At 42.5% G+C, this 17318-nt stretch overlaps 1 long non-coding RNA gene across 1 annotated transcript; it reads right to left on the minus strand.

Moving 5' to 3' along the window:
* Positions 1-1799: 1799 nt before the first annotated feature.
* On the minus strand, positions 1800-15968 carry LOC125961723 (uncharacterized). The gene is made up of 2 exons (XR_007472651.1): positions 15483-15968; positions 1800-2072 (listed from the first exon to the last, which is right to left on the minus strand). It is a non-coding gene; the product is annotated as an uncharacterized LOC125961723 (long non-coding RNA).
* Positions 15969-17318: the final 1350 nt, after the last annotated feature.

The following is a 17318-nucleotide window of genomic DNA, read 5'->3' on the forward strand; positions in this document are numbered from 1 at the left end:
CCGACCACAACGCTATGAGACTAGATATCAATTACAGGAAAAAATCTGTAAAGAATACAAACACATGGAGGCTAAACAAGAGATCACTGAAGAAATCAAAGAGGAAATCAAAAAATACCTGGCAACAAATCAAACTACCAATGGCATTTTCCACAGAACAGGAACAAAAAATTTCACAATTTGTGTGGACACACAAAAGACCCTGAATAACAAAAGCAATCTTGAGAAAGAAAAACAGAGCTGGAGGAATCAGGCTCCCTGACTTCAGACTATACTACAAAGCTACAGTAATCTAGACATTATGGTACTGGCACAAAAACAGAAATATAGATCAATGGAACAGGATAGAAAGCTCAGAGATAAACCCACGCACATATGGTGAACTTATCTTTGATAAAGGAGGCAAGAAGATACAATGGAGAAAAGACAGCCTCTTCAATAAGTGGTGCTGGGAAAACTGGACAGCTACATGTAAAAGAATGAAATTAGAACACTTCCTAACACCATACACAGAAATAAACTCAAAATGGATTAAAGACCTAAATGTAAGGCCAGACACCATCAAACTCTTAGAGGAAAACATAGGCAGAACACTCTATGACATAAATCACAGCAAGATCCTTTTTGACCCACCTCCTAGAGAAATGGAAATAAAAACAAAAATAAACAAATGGGACCTAATGAAACTTCAAAGTTTTGCACAGCAAAGGAAACCATAAACAAGATGAAAAGACAACCCTCAGAATGGGAGAAAATATTTGCAGATGAAGCAACTGACAAAGGATTAATCTCCAAAATTTACAAGCAACTCATGCAGCTCAATATCAAAAAAACAAACAACCCAATCCAAAAATGGGCAGAACACCTAAACAGACATTTCTCCAAAGAAGACATACAGATTGCCAACAAACACATGAAAGAATGCTCAGCGTCACTAATCGTTAGAGAAATGCAAATCAAAACTGCAATGAGGTATCACTTCACACTGGTCAGGATGGCCATCAACAAAAAATCTACAAACAACAAATGCTGGAGAGTATGTGGAGAAAAGGGAACCCTCTTGCACTGCTGGTGGGAATGTGAATTGATACAGCCACTATGGAGAACAGTATGGAGGTTCCTTAAAAAACTACAAATAGAACTACCATACAACCCAGCAATCCCACTACTGGGCGTATACCCTGAGAAAACCAAAATTCAAAAAGAGTCATGTACCACAATGTTCATTGCAGCTCTATTTTACAATAGCCAGGACATGGAAGCAACCTAAGTGTCCACCGACAGATGAATGGATAAAGAAGATGTGGCACATATATACAATGGAATATTACTCAGCCATAAAAAGAAACAAAATTGAGTTATTTGTAGTGAGGTGGATGGACCTAGAGTCTGTCATACAGAGTGAAGTAAGTCAGAAAGAGAAAAATACCGTATGCTAACACATATATATGGAATCTCAAAAAAAAAAAAAGGTTCTGAAGAACCTAGGGTCAGGACAGGAATAGAGATGCAGGTGTAGAGAATGGACTTGAGGACATGGGGAGGGGGAAGGGTAAGCTGAGATGAAGTGAGAGAGTGGCATGGACTTATATATACAACCAAATGTAAAACAGATAGCTAGTAGGAAGCAGCAGCATAGCACAGGGTGTCCACCTAGAGGGGTGGGATAGGGAGGGTGAGAGGGAAACGCAAGCGGGAGGAGGTATGGGGATATATGTATACGTATAGCTGATTCACTTTGTTATAAAGCAGAAACTAACACAACATTGTAAAGCAATTATACTCCAATAAAGATGTTTAAAAAAAAAAAAAAAGCCAGGGCAGGAGTGAGGGAAGGCTTTGTCTTAACCAAGGATAGACTGCTGGAAAAAGTAGGAGTAAAGAAATAATTTGTGGAGTGGAACAGTTTTCCAGTTTTTAAGGTTACTGAATGCTTTTTTGTGAATTAAATTGTATGCAAAACTCTAACAGAAGCTAACCTTCTCTGGTTGAGCTGGGGGTGGGCTGCTAGGAAGGCAGACCGGTCATTTCTCCTCATCCGCTGAGGCTCTCCTGAGGAATCCCACGCTTTCCTGAAACACAAATGAAAAATCCCTTGTTGAGCATTTATAGTTTACACAGCACTTCCTCATACTCTACCCCATCTGATCCTAAAAAGAGCCTTGGCGCCATTATCTCCTCTCTTACCGGAGAGGCGATCAGGCCAAGACAAATGAAGGAAGTGGCCACAACTTAACAAGTCTTGTACCAGCGGGCATTCCGGCTGCAGAGAAACTACCTGCTCCCAGCATAGGCTCCTGGGAGTTGTCCACAGATCTGTAAGAACCCCAGAGTCTCAACCTTCTGGAACCTCGGTGAGAAAGTCATACAGGCATAACCACATCTGCTAGTTGTTCTATGTCCAAAACACAAAGCTGGCATCTCAAGCTACTGGCGATGATGGAAAGACAGAGAGTAAACAAGGACTGTGATCTTGACGTGTCTGCTGCTCTTTCTGCCACACAAATGGTCCAGAAATGGACTGCACCCGGGACACAGGAATCAGCCTGAAGGCTGAGAGAAGGGCTCGGGGAAACAGGAGGAGAGGACGAGGTGGCAGAAGAGCAAGCTGATGCTTCTAAACTAATGGAGAAAAGGGAGGCAGATGTGCAGTGGAAATTCTGGCTTGAAATTGCTAAAATCAGGCAATAAATAAGGCAACATCTGTCTTGCCTAATTCCAGGCACAGTTCATTCAAAATGAAATGCAGTTTCTACCTCTGTCACTCGCTCTAGGTAGACCTAGAGGTCAGCCTCATGTGGAACGGAAACGTATAATTGCAGTTCGGTTTTGAGCTTGGTCCACACCCCTACTTCTCATCTTGTTATGTTATGTTATATGTTATGTTATTTCTTCCACCTTTCCTTCCTTCCCTCCCTCCCTCCCTTCCTTCCTTCTTCCTTCCTTCCTTCCTTCCTTCCTTCCTAATTTTCATGCAGAATTTGCTCTGAGGCATTTTAATTGGCCTCAGCATCTTCCTGGCTCTTTCCCCATTGGCCTTCCCACCCTCCTTTTAATCTGCCCACATCTTTCTCTCCCTGAAACGCTTCTTCCTCTCTCTGTCTCCTCCACCTCTCTCTCCAAAGACAAGAAAAAACAAAGAGGGGCAGTAAGGGAATTCCACGGCCTGAATGCTTTCTTCCCTGTGTTCTCTAGGGCCCATTATCAGGGGAAGTTGCTGCCCTGTAATTAAAACGCAGTATTGTATTTTCCGCATGTGCTGATATGTTTTAAAATATTCAAAATGGAATATTTTTGTCACTGCATGACAAAATATGATTTATGTGGAAGAGCAAGTCTGGTAGAAAGTATCTTTCTTAGGAGCAGGGATAGCCCGCAGGCAATGGTAGAGACCATCCCAGGCTCCGACCTTTCTGCTGCCACAAACACCCACTGACCAGGGCTCTCCATCCTCCGTGGGCAGCATGGAACAAAACAGGGGCACAGGGCCATTGTCCTGAGATCCCAGAGCAACATTTCCACGTGCTCAGCTGGGTCCTACAGACTCTGGACTCCCGCCTTGCTTGCCTAGGACATCTCTAGAAGTGCTTGAGAGCGTAACCGATTTCTGGGGATGTGGCCTCTGACCTGCCCACACCTTCCCAGTTTTGCCTTTTCTTTCTGCTTGCCTACTGATCTGGTTTCTTACATTCAAGGTCTGGTAGCACGATATGTTTGTGGTACAGAAACATTGCACAGTAATAAGCATTTGTTAAGAGAAGAAAATAGTATTAATAGGCAGAAAACCATGATCATCAACCTTGACCTCCCTCCCTAGGGTTTATTAGCTTGTTAGTGGTGTCACTGCAACTTTTTTGCATATTTTTATCTCTTCTTTTCTCTGTCATTTACATGATGATCATACTTGAGCTTTTTTATATTCTACCTGCAAAATGTCCCTTGACTCTGTCCCCTCCTTTCCCCATCTTGGGTCACCGCCCCAGCATGGTCTCCTGTTATCGCTTATCTTAAACGATGCCATTCTGGGATTCTTTCCCCTTTCCTATTCACTTTCCAGATCGTTTCCTAAAATCTGAGATACGATTCTATCACTCTCCAGCCTAAATATTGCTGCTGGTTCCCCACTGCTGGCATCGCATCCATTCCCCTAGCGACCTTCACCCAGCACACTTCCCAGTCCCACCCCCCATCCTGTGACCCCTTACCTTTCATCACATCTCAGCCCTTGTCTTGATAACAAGGCAGCCCCATGAGACCCCTCCCCTTGAACATGCTCTCCAATGGCCAGCCGTCATGCTTCAGGTCAAACTGTTTCCTTTTCTTGGAATATGTTTCCCCACATCCACTTGTCTAAACCCAGTGGAACGTCCAAGGCAGAGCTCAAATGCTGCCTCTTCTGAGGAGTCCTCTTCTGTCAGCTAGGCGGAGTGAAACACCCCACCTTCTGTTCCCGTAGCACTTGGTTCATCCACCGCTTGACAGACCCATCATTCTCCCTGCTACAGTAGTTATTACTTACAGGTCTGTTTTTTTCCTACTAGACCATGGTCTCTTAAAGATCAGGGGTTTTTTTTGGGTTTTTTTTGGTGAGTGAGGTGTTTAAATATCCTTAGCACAGCTCCTGGTATCCAATAGGCAACAAGTGAGATGCAATTAGGGCCTTGGTGATTATGGCCTGCGTAGAGTGAGATTTGCTGACTCTGAAATCACCTGGTTACCCCGGCAGCTGGCACACATTAGGGGCAATGCCCCTTGGGATAGCCAGGCCCCAGAGGGGAAGCCCTTTCCAGCAACATAAGGTGAGTGGACCAGGGGGTTAAAATGGGACTTTTCCTGTCTTGGGTTTTGTCTGAAGTCTCAAAGCTGAGAACAGTGGATTCCAAATATCTCCACATTCTAAGGCAGATGTTAGACCATTTTTGAAAAATTTGTAAAAGGGAGTAATAAAAACTTGTTGTATCAGCAATATCTAGACTACAAAAGAAAACATTAAGAATTCATTAAGTGTTCTCCAAACCAGTCTCCCCAGTTTCATCCTTTCTCCCTGGTATTCTTAACACAGCCACTAGAGTGATCCGGGGCAATTGCGCCTCTTGTCTCCTCAGAAACATGTAGGCGTGGGTCTCACCGAGTGAGAGCCCAAATCCTTGCAATGGCTTCTGAGGCCCGGCAAAGGCAGGTTTCATTTCCTCTTGAACCTCACCTGCTGTTCCACCTCCCCCTGCTCTCTCTGTTCCAGCCACACTGGCCTCCTTGCTCTTCTTCAAACCTGCCTCAGGGCCTTTGCACTGGCTTTTCCTGGCTAACCATCACACCTTCAAGTCTTCGCTTAAGTATCACTCCCCTACTGAGGCCTACCCCATCACCCTGTTTAAAATTGCAAGCCGTAAATACTAGCACTCCTGATTCCTCATGTCTTGCTCTGCTTTTTCTTCTTCCACAGCAGTAACACACTATCAGATTGAATTATTCATTACTTTCTGGTTCATTGTCTCTGAGGGTGGGGATGTTTCTCTTTTCTGTTTGTGAAGCACCCATTCTACTGATGAAGCACAGAATACGCTTGTTTTCTATTACTAACCATTAGCTAAGTCAGGATTTCCAGGAAGGAGAGGATGGCTTATCCAGCTTACTGCCCATAACAACCATATTTTTACTTGGATTTGACTCCGTTTTTCATGTCTGCTCTTGAATTCTTCAAAATGGCCCTTTCACTAAAATAATCTCTCACTGTTGTTCACTAGGATTTTAAAGAAGCTATTCAGAGTAGTTTTATCATAAAAGCAGTCTCCTTTGAGTTGTAGGTAATAAAAAAAGATTTTTTGTCTTGTTTTCCCCTTGCTCTATCTCATTTGTGTCATTTCAACGTCTCGCCTTACTGCTTTCCCAGGTGGAAGAGATCATTCATCTTTGTGTTTTAACAGAAGACAGGGGGAATCAATTGAGCCAACTGAGGCAAAAACCAATAGCTCTAGGAAGAAAAACTGTGGAGACCCATGAAATTAGTTGAATAGACTGGTCGACAAACCAATCTCTAAAACCAAGCTCATAAAAACAGAAGATGAAGTAACTGTTGTCACAGATTTCAGTATGTGCTCAAATCTCAGAATCACAGCTAGAAGCACAAATATTGAGTCCTTATGTTACCCTACAAATCAGAGAGATTTGGCGGAAGGACTGCAGGCTTGAAGCCAGAAGACTGAGCTGTACCCTGACTCATCCACTAACTCTTACATAGGTGTGGGCCTGTCAGTTAATCTCTACGTGGGGATGGTGACACACAGGTCATTCTATTTCAAGGAGTTATGGAAAGATAAATGAGAAAATATTTGAAAAGGCATTTTGTTAATGCTCTATAAATATTGGAATCATTTATTCCAGGATTAAGGGGATTCGTTTATTAGCTTACAAAACAAAGACACTTAGATTCATTTGAATCTCCATGAAAAAATTCAGCACTGCTCCATTTCCTTACACCCGGAAGCAAATCCTCGTACTCTTATGGGCCTACATTCATCAACTAGGGAATCCAACCTTCAGATACCTTCCTTCACGCCAAGATTAAGAAACAGCAGCAGCAGCTGGAAAAACACAGAAGTATGAGTAGGAGATGAGGATTTCAGACTCCTTAAAAGTCTTCACCTCCATTAATTTCTAGATCAGCAGAGTTTTTCTTGTGACGGGTGTTGACCGTATGGCATCATAAGTGTGAACCCTGAAGGCCCCTCTACTCTCCAAAAGTTCAGCCATTGTTGCCCCCCAAACCACCATTAGGGATTCTATTTCTTTATATTGAGGCATTAACTTCTGCTCAAATCTCTTTGAACTGTCACACAAAAGAAAGGGTTTCCCCCTTTCTTTTCTGAGGTCCAGAGTACCAGGTGACCCTTGAGAATTAGAGGCACTGGCTGCATAAAGAAAAGAATCACTTAAAAAGAGGAAGTGAGCAGATACTGGAGATCAGCCTTATCTCCTCTGATCCTTACCTTGAGCTGTCCTGCAGACAACAACCCCTCCTGCCCCGACCCTGGCTCTTTCTCAGCATGGTGAAAAATGCTGGACGGCAGGCACTGAGGCACAAATGCGGGCTGTTACATTTCTCTAGATGTCTTACTTGCAATTTGAAGGCCAAACAGAATTTTCAAGATGGAGATCAGTTTTGTCCTCAGAGTGCCTTGGCTTTTATGAAACTCTGCCCGCAGACAACTGTCAGTGCTCATTCCTGCCAACATTTAGCACCATTTTTTCCCCTCTGATATGTGCTATCAAGGAAACATTGGGGGTTTTAGATTGCTTAGCAGTTGGCTCAGCTGTGAAGCATGAACTTAGTTCCAAGGGCCTGGATCTTTACCAGCTGTAACCAGAAGAGCTACCTTGGGCTTTAGTACAATCCCTGGACAGCCCTGATAATCCTGGGCTAGCATTGCTCATTGTAAGAGAAGCCTGGGGTATCCCGGAATTGATCTGGGGATGCTAATGCAAGCCTCTTCGGTCACTGGTTTGTATTTTAGGCTACAGATTTATATGTTGACTTGGTTTACATGAGGCTTGTCACTTTAAAGTGCTGCCTCCTTTTTCCAGGTGAGGTTATGGAGGGAAGGGAGGGACGGGAAAGAAGGGAGATGAATCGGCAATGGTTGAGGCCAAAAAATGAGATGAATGTTTTAATATGAGACTAAGCAGTTTTGTAAAGACCCAACTTGTGTGCTTCTGTTGAGCGCAAGTCCATCAAATAAACACAAAGGTGATTCTTAGCTTTCTTCTGTCTGTGCCTATGAAATGTCATTTAAAGCTGTTGAAGAAATGTAGGAAGAAAATGGTTTCGAATGTCAAAGGGAACTCATGAAAACTAAAATTACAAACAACCAAAGTAATCATTGCCACAGTAAGGAAATCAGTCACGTGAATTGCAAAGATCTTCCATGATCCCAAGACAAAGCCTTAACTGCTCCTTCTACGTGGAAAACACTGGAGGGCAACTCATAACTCTCCAAGAGGGCTAAACCCAAGGCGATGATAAATGCTTACAATTAAAGGTACTTGGTAAAGTAGTAATTACTTTTATCAATCTCCCTTGGCTTCAAAGATGAGATGAGAATCTGTCTGGAAATCTAAAGAAAACAGGATTGAGAACAAAACAAAATTGTGACTTTGGAGAAACAATCAGCTTTTTAAAATCGTATTTAATCTTTCTGTCTTGCTTATTTGGCCAGTTCTGAGTACCCAAGGGGCTTCTCCTTTCCACCATGTAAATACTGCACTTGATTATCTGCGTGTTTGAGTTTATTTAGAAGTAATACAGTATAGAAATGAACAGCAAGGGCCTTGGAATCAAACTGCCTGTGTTCAACTCTGCCATTGGCTACCTGTGTGACCCTGGTACTTCACCACGTACCTTTAACGGTGGGCATTTATCATCACCTTTGGCCTCTCCAAACTCCAGTTACCTCATTGGTTAAAAGGGGAGAGTGTGGGACTTGCCTGGTGGCACAGTGGTTAAGAATCCGCCTGCCAATGCAGGGGACATGGGTTCAATCCCTGGTGCAGGAAGATCCCACATGCCGCGGAGCAACTAAGCCCGCAAACCACAACTACTGAGCCTGCGTGCCCAAAGTACTGAAACCCGCCCGCCTAGAAACCGTGCTCCGCAACAAGAGAAGCCACTGCAATGAGAAGCCTGCACAACCGCAACGAAGAGTAGCCCCTGCTCGCTGCAACTAGATTCTCTCAACTAGAGGAAGCCCGCATGCAGCAACAAAGACGGAATGCAGCCAAAAATAAATAAATAAATTTATTTATTTTAAAAAAAGGCGAGGAGGAGAGTGCCTGTTATGTACATAGTAAGTGCTCAGTTAATTTTAGGTATTATGACTGTAGTGAACACTACTGGTGCCCAGCCTATACTCCTTTTACCATGTATCCATCCTCCAGCTGTTTTCAGTGTTAATGCTGAAAGATCACAATTAATCCCTTTTTTAAAGACTTGCTCTTGTCAAGAGAGAGGAAACTCGAAGGGGAGATTGCAACACACCCTGCTCTCTGCTGCTGGCAGCCAGTGATTGACTGACATGGGTTACAAAAGGCTACAGGCCATCCCCGCCCCCTTTGCCCTCCTTCACTTCCCAGCATGGAGCAGGCCATGTGATCTCTCGAGATCACATTCTTGCTTAGCTCATTCCCTTTCCCATCCTGCTTCTCTCCCTTCCTTATGGGATATTTTTTCTCCCTAAAAAGCACTTCCTCCATAAAGTACTTCCTCACATGCACTGGAATGTCTGTTTCAGGTTTATGGTAGCCTGACCCAAGACAAAAACTATACTTCTTTGATTTTTAAACCACCCATGTTTTCACATTTTAACAATTCTGAAATCAGGATGTATCTTAAAATCCCCGTGGCTTTGGCTAACATGGTTTAATGTCATTTTCTGCACATTGAAGTAAAAGTGTGCAGAAAATCCTGGGGCAACAATGGAGCATCCTTTTGCTGCATTGCCAGCGTTCTTGATGGCAGAGGACCACGTTTTCTGGAAGAACAGTCATCAACGGCTGAGTTGAAAAGTTGAAAAGTCAAATAGTCATAGTCTGAATGAGTGAAAGTTTTAGGAATATTTTAATCTATTTATTTTGCTTTTGTTTTCCTTTTGCATGTTGTTTAAATGCAAACAGTGATATGTAATAGGTTTTATCAAACATAATTCTAGAAGAGCTCTTTCAATAACAAAACAATTTTTAAATGATGATTATGACAAGGTGACATTGCAGTACAGTGGGAAAGTGATGGTCTTTTAAAAAAATGCTCTGAATCAATTGGATGTGAGCATTGGTCACTGGGATGTCCACATTCCTCTGTCTATCACCCAAATCAACCTCAGATGCCTTGTGGCATCTGTGTGAGAGATAAAACAATGCAACTACTGAAAGATATCACAGGAGACCATCTTCATGAGCTTGGGTTGGGGAAATACTTATTAAGCAGGACCTCAAAGGCTCTAGTTCTAAAGAAAAATATAAATACTTTGGACTACATTAACGTTAAGAACTTTTCTTCAGCAAGACAAAGCATTAGAAGAATGACAAAGCAAGTTATAAGGTGGGAGAAAATATTTACCCTATGAGTATCTGGCAAAGGGCTGTATTTCGTATAATAAAAGAGCTACAAATCAATAATAAGACAGATATTCTAATGGAAGAATGGGCAAAAGCATGGCCATATCTCAGATTAGGATATCATACGGTCAAGAAACATACAAAAAAGACTTAACTTTATTAGTCATCAGGAAAATGCAATTAAAACGATGATCAATAACACTACATCCTCACCAGAATGGTTAAAAAAAAAAAAAAGACAATATCATATTGTGAGGTTGTGGAGCAGTTGGAATCCTTCCACACTGCTGGTGGAGCTGTAAGTTGTGCAACCGTTTTGGAACCTATTTTGGCAATATCTGCTACCTATCTACTCTGACTTCATGGTTCTTCTTCTAGGTACTCTATGTACCCAACAGAAATGCATCTAAATGTCCATCAAATAAAGCATATAAGAATGTTTACAGCAGCACTATTTGTAGTATCCCCAAACTGTAAATAGCCTGAACACCCATTCATAATGCAATGGATAATTATAATGTGGTCTATTCATGCATGGAGTACCGTACAGCAATGAGAATGACCATATTACAACTACGTACAATAACATGGGTGAATGTTGTCAACATAACGTAGAGCAAACAAAGTCAGACTCAAAAGAGCACATAATGTACAATTCCATGTGTATAAAATTCAAAATTAACTAAACATTATCCATGTTGTTAGAAGCCAGGATAATGGTTACCTTTGGAGGGAGGTAGTCACTGAGAACAGGCCTAAGGGTCTTCCAGGGATCTGGCAATATTCTAGCTCTTGGTCAGAGTATTGTTTACATGGGTGTGTTCACATCATGAAAATTCACTGAGCTATGTTTATGGGTTTCATGCTTTTCGATAAATAGGTAAAGTGAAAGCATTATGTCATTATTTAATTGCCAGCATTTCTCCCTTTTCTTACCAGTATTAAAATCATAACGTGGGCTTCCCTGGTGGCGCAGTGGTTGAGAGTCTGCCTGCCAATGCAGGGGACACGGGTTCGTGCCCCGGTCGGGGAAGATCCCACATGCCGCGGAGCGGCTGGGCCCGTGAGCCATGGCTGCTGAGCCTGCGCGTCCGGAAAAAAAAAAAAAAATCATAACGTGTCATAATTAATGGCATCTTGGTTGACGTAAAATATGGTATTATTTTTATTGTCATTGGTCAAGTAGTAGTATTTCCCTGACTTTGATCTGTCTCTTACTTCCACTTTTCCAGCTCATCTCAAGTGGTCCATGTGGCGCCTCCAAGTCTCTTCCCAACTTTTTAAGAGTAGCATTCCTGTTCCTTAGCTGGGTGTATATTCACCTGGAGTAAATATTACCCTTCCCAGACTCCCCTGCACTAAGTGTGGCCAATGTGATTACGTTTCGGTCTTTATCAGAGGAAGCTGTACAGGACGGTGAGCCGGAAAGTGTTAACTGAGCAGCGCCAAGTTGCTCAAAACTTGCACATTCCCAAGAAGGATCTGCTCCGTGCCTGGCCCTTGGCTGCTTCCTGGGAATTGAGCTCTTGGAATGCGCTGACTGATAAGAGTGTTTTGCGTGCTCTGGGCTTTCAATCACACAGTACCAGCTCATCTAGATATTTTGTACAAACAATTTCCTTCTGGGGTCTGGAACTTCAGTGACTGCCATTAGTCCCACAGGCACTATAGGCCTACCTGACTGACACTAGACCCCTCGACTCAGTCAAGCTTCCCTGACCAATGACACTTTGCAGGGGTTGTCACAACTGATTGCTGGAAGAATTAAGTATGTCCCAGGGGACTCCACTGGGAGAGACTCTGGGAAGTTAGCACTAGGGTCCTCTGGATTTCACCCCCTGTTGAATTTGCTTTGTATCCTTTTACCATAATAAACCGTAACTGAGTACAAAGACCTGAGGGACCAACGCAAATACAGAAAGCCCAGGTGAACTGCTTTTATGTCTCCTGGAAGATCCTGAGCCGTTATCAGAATACGAGCCTGTTACTGGTTTTAGTTTTGATATGTTCCCCTTTCCTATGTCTATCTTTGATGGATTTTCCACCAGACAATTTCTCTTTAAAAAATGTTTTTCCTTTTTTACCTCCAAGCTCTTTCAAATGAAACCTGAGTGAAAGCCAGTAAGTAAAATAAACATGAGGCAAGATGCTCTGAAAGAAGGATGGTGACCAAGTCCAGCACTGTAAATCTGCCCTCTCCCAGCCCTGGGGAGCCCCGCTGAGGCGCTCTGGCCTCCTGAAATCCAGGACGGCGCCCAAAAGTGGTGCTGTATTCCCTTCTCCTTTGGATTCCACCCACTCCTCAGCCCGACCCAGGGCTTTGCCGAGAACACTTTATTGAATGTCACATTATTATTCTCTTCAACGCTCTCTCTCTCTTCCGTCTGGGGTGGAAGGGAGACAGTGAGGCAGACAATTACATTGCTGATGTGGGATTTTTAGAGGAAAATCGAGGAAATTATAGGGACTACCCAGCTGTGGTAAAAACTTCTCACTCTCTTCCCACAGGACCCATTATTTTACAAACTGCAACTATTAAAAATGATGTATCCTCACTTGCCAACTTTACCATGCTGACGGATTCACTTGAATCCTACCCAGCTCTTAAAAAGAGTACAATGGTCAAAGCAAGTCCACTCTCAAAATGGCATGGATGGGATTTGATGACTACTACTTAGAAGGTTGAAATCTACGACCCCATCAAGGTCCAATCTTATCTCCCCAAGACCTCCTATTCTATTTGATCTTATTTCCTAGATCCTGTCTCCTATATCACCTTATTTTAACCTCAGAATTTTCTCTCACCAAAGATGTCTCTGGACTTTGACCTATTAGTCCTCTCTTTCCAAATATGGAGGAAAACTCTTGAAGTTTTTATCCTTACCTTTCATTTAAAGGCATTCACTATGTAATTATACTCACTTTCTTGCTTTCTTCCTTTCCTGTTTCATCAAGAACGACAGTTACCTGAGATGAGTGATAATCCTGTAAGATTGACCCAAATCCTACTGGCTTGGTGAGCTGACAGCTTCTAGTTTGGCTTAATCTCCCTGTTGCCTTATTATCTTAGAATTTTGAAGAGCTGTGGTACAGATGAGGGTAAACAGTGAGGTGTCTATACAGTAGCAGCCCTGGGCAGATCTGAAGCTAATTACCGAAGGGCAGCAACTCCAAAGCTTGGTGTAAGCTTTGGGGATCTGACTTTAGAAGGGAACTACTATCTGGTTCACTTCGTTTTTTCACTTCGGTGGCTGCTGCATTATACAATTAACACTTAGGAAATGGAAAGTTTTTGTTCTGGAGAAAATGCTCAGGAGACCTCCCGATAGTTTAGATGGTAGCAGAGGAGATGTCTTGAGTGTGACAAAAGTACAAATGAAGCAGGGATAAAATGAGTCACTTCCAAGATGCGTGTTTAAGAACTGGAGAGTAATGAGCTACTTTGAGGAGCTGCAAAGTGGATAATCTTAACCATCTGGCTCTCGCACTAGGTGACTATATTTTTTTTAAAGGGAAAGGAACTGAGATTCTAGCTGGGTAGCTTTTTTTTTTTTTTTTTAAACATGGTATAGAAGAAGGTTTTAATGTTTGGTTTTTATATTATAAAAGTAACTCATGCTTAAAAAAAATGTCATGCGGTGGAGGAGAATACTGCATTGTTCAGGGCAGACTGGGCTATGCTGTGTGCGGTCGTCAGGCTCCGAGATGGCCCCAGTGAACCACCGCCTGTAGTCACAGTCTTGAAATTCTCATCCTCCCGAGTGTGGGCTAGATTTAGTGACTCACTTCAAACAAATAGAACAAGCATAAGTAATGCGATACAACTTTGGAGATTAGGTTATAAAAAGACTGTGATTTCCATCTTGGGATCGTGCTCTCTCTCTCTCTCTCTTAAATCTCTCACTCTAGGGAAGAAAGTTGCCTTGCCTTAAGCAACCCTATAGAGAGGCCACTTATGTCCCTGGCCAACTGCCATCGCAGAGCTAAGACTTGCCAACAGCCACATGAGTGGGCTTGGAAGAAGATTCTCCTGCCCCAGTAGAGCCTTGAGATGTCTACACCTTGGCCAACACTTTGATTGCAGCCTCATGAGAGATCCTCAGTGAGGACTACTCCTGAGTTCCTGACCAGTGAGCTTATAAATATTTGTTGCTTCTAGCTGCCAAGCTTGGAGGGGTGGGGGAGATTGGTTATGTCCAATGGATAACTAATATGTTACGTTAATTAACTCCTAAATCTCAGTGGCTTTACACAATCAGCCCCTGCCCCCAGTACACACACTCACACTCTCACACTGCATCTCTAGTTCAAGTTAAGTACCCAGCAAACCGTCCTCTGTGGGGACTTAGTGATCCAGGCTGCTTCCATTTTGTGGCAGGAAAATTGCTTGGAGGACTCACACCTTACGTATCCCAGACAGAAAGTGATGTATGTCTCTTTTGCTCACGTTTCATGGGCAGGAACCAGTCACACAATTCCACCGAAATGCATGGGAAAATGGAAAACTGCAGAAGCATATGGCTAGCCAATAAGAGTCAATGAGAATTAAATGTTTCTGCCACACGCACAGCATAAAAAGTGAATATCCACTTTTCTCCTTTCATCAAATATTTTATATATTTTCATCAAATATTTTTCATCAAATATTTTATATTTAACTGCTTGAATTGTGGCCTTTCAGGTAAACACAGTTATCCCACAAGCATATAGGCATACATATACCGTGTGTGTATATTATGTATACGTGTAACCATATATGTATATCAAACATATCACACATATGTCATACATATATGTGTTAAGTAGGATCAAGTTTCCACATCAAGCTCTGTCTCATTCTTGGTAACATCTGTTCGGTATTCTAAAGTAGGGATGTATCATAATTCATTTAATTGCTCCTCTATCAATAAAGAATCATTTAATCATTTCTATAGTTGCAAAAATGTCTTAAGAGCTCTATTTCCACCAGTTACATTTCTAACTTGTCCACGTGACACCATGTGCATGCATTGGAACCAGTCCACAGAGAAAACAAATCCTGTTTCCACAGCCCTTGCCTCACCCCCACTCTTGCTTGCTTTTTAAATAAAGGGCATCATCATGTTTCTCCCCATTTTTTAGGGACAGTGAGAGATGTTAGAGAGCTGGTGAAGTATTCAACTTCACTAGACATCATTCTGATATGAATATACGGAAAAGGGGCAGAAGGGCACTACCACCTATTAAGCACAGAGGGCTTACGCACTGTGCTGTGAATTCGTACACTGCTATCACTAAACCCTTATAGTGATCCTGTGAAACACGTGATTATTATTTAGCTCCTGTGGTTAAAAACCTCTTCATGAGCTTTAAGCATCCCCACCACACATACTCACCATGTCATTTCTTTTTCTTTTCTACTTTTTTCTTTTTTCTAGAATGCAGAGTTAATAGGCTGTAGCGATTGTTGCTTTTCTTATAAAGATCCTTGTGTCCTTTCCCAGAAGATAGACCATATGTAGTAAGAAAGAAAACATGCAGTGTTTGCAAATTTCCTGGGAAAAGTCTCTGTGTTTAAAAGTATGCTAGTTTGATTGCCATGTCTCTATTAAAGAACAGAGCAACAAAAAATAAATATATCCCAAACGATGGGAGAGAGATATGACTGGCTGTCTCCATTGGTCCAGCATTTCCTCTTGGGAATCTATTAAAGGGCCAGAACATCCTCTGCCTTCAAAGCAGTTGCCAGATCGTGTCAAAGTCGTATGAGTGTTGCAGGCAAACTCCTCTGGGTCTTTCTCTCTGACCAAGGAAACTGTTCCAGTTTCGAGGCTTGGGACTGCCAGACGGCAAAGTAGTTCAACTTTGGCAGAGAGATGGGAGCAGGGAGGGTAATATCTGAATTTCCATAGCGTTTTCTCGGATGGGAAATAAAGGGAAAGAAGACATCCTTGGCCTTGGCTCCTGGAGTCCTGCAATTTCCTACTCTCTGCACTAAACGAAATAAAGTGAGGCTCAGTCTAGGCGAAGAACCGTCTCCAATCCTGGCAGGGACTGAGATAGTATTACCATTTCAACCTTGTAGATGAGCAAACAGAGGCTTCGAGAGATTGAGGAACTTGACACCAAACTTGGTATAATTACACCAAGCCACACAGGCCTCAGGACATGTAATTCACCTGCTCGGGTTGCAGCAGGTGAGCTCTCCAGGCCTCTTAACATTTCAAATACATGACATAAACAGAGCTGTGGCCAAATTACACACATCTAGAAGAACCTTCCTTCCATCCTAACACCTGGAATGCTTTCTCTGGACAACTTAAAAATAAATTCTTACAGCCCTTTAGCTGATGAAGAGTTTGGGGAGCACTGGAGAGAACGTTCTGCTAAAGAATTTGATGTGTCCAAAGTAAATGAGAAGTTTAACAATAGACTTTCACCAGGTTTTTCTGCAAATGAAGGTGGTAGAGGATAAAGTTTCGGCTGGATGGATATTATAATGGGTCTTGTTTTCTATGTATCTACAGGATCCAGGACATTGAATGGAACCAGTTAAGGGGAACTGAAGCTTCCTCTCTAAACCAGTGTTAAATGGCATATCTGTGCTCAGATGGGAAGGTTGTACAAATTAGGTAACATTAGTGAACGATTTTCCTTTTCTCACATACAATTGGACTGTCCCTTCAAAAATTATTGTTTATCATTGCGGTGAGTGTGTGTGTGTTCTAACAGTCCATGCATTCATTATTTACTTAATAAATATTGAGTGCCTACTATGCAAGAAACACTGATGTAGTTTCTGGGAATAAAGTAGTGAACAAAAAAGATAAAACTTCTTACCATCTTGGAGCTTTTTTCATTCTGGTGGGGGAAGAGAATCAAAGCAATAATTAAGTAACTAAGTAGCTTGTCATTTGCAAAGAATTACTATGGAGAAAAACAAAGCAGAGAAGAGCAAATGTGAGTGCAGGGTCGGGGGTGGGGATGTTTGCAATTTTAAATAGAATAGTGAGGAGGTGACCTATGAGCCCTAACGTGAGCGAGGGTAGAATGTTCCAGATAGAGGAGCAGCAAATGCAAAGGCCACCAGGAAAGGCTGGAGAGGCTGGGGAAGAGTAGAGTTGGGAGAAAAGTGAGAGATATGGCCAAATAGGTAAGGGAGGGGCCAAACAGGCAGGACGCAGAGGATGCTGTAGGACTGGAGCTTTCGGTCACAGCAGGATGGGAAGCAT

This window comes from Orcinus orca, chromosome 17 (assembly GCF_937001465.1).
Source record: "Orcinus orca chromosome 17, mOrcOrc1.1, whole genome shotgun sequence".
NCBI classification, from domain to species: Eukaryota; Metazoa; Chordata; class Mammalia; order Artiodactyla; family Delphinidae; genus Orcinus; species Orcinus orca.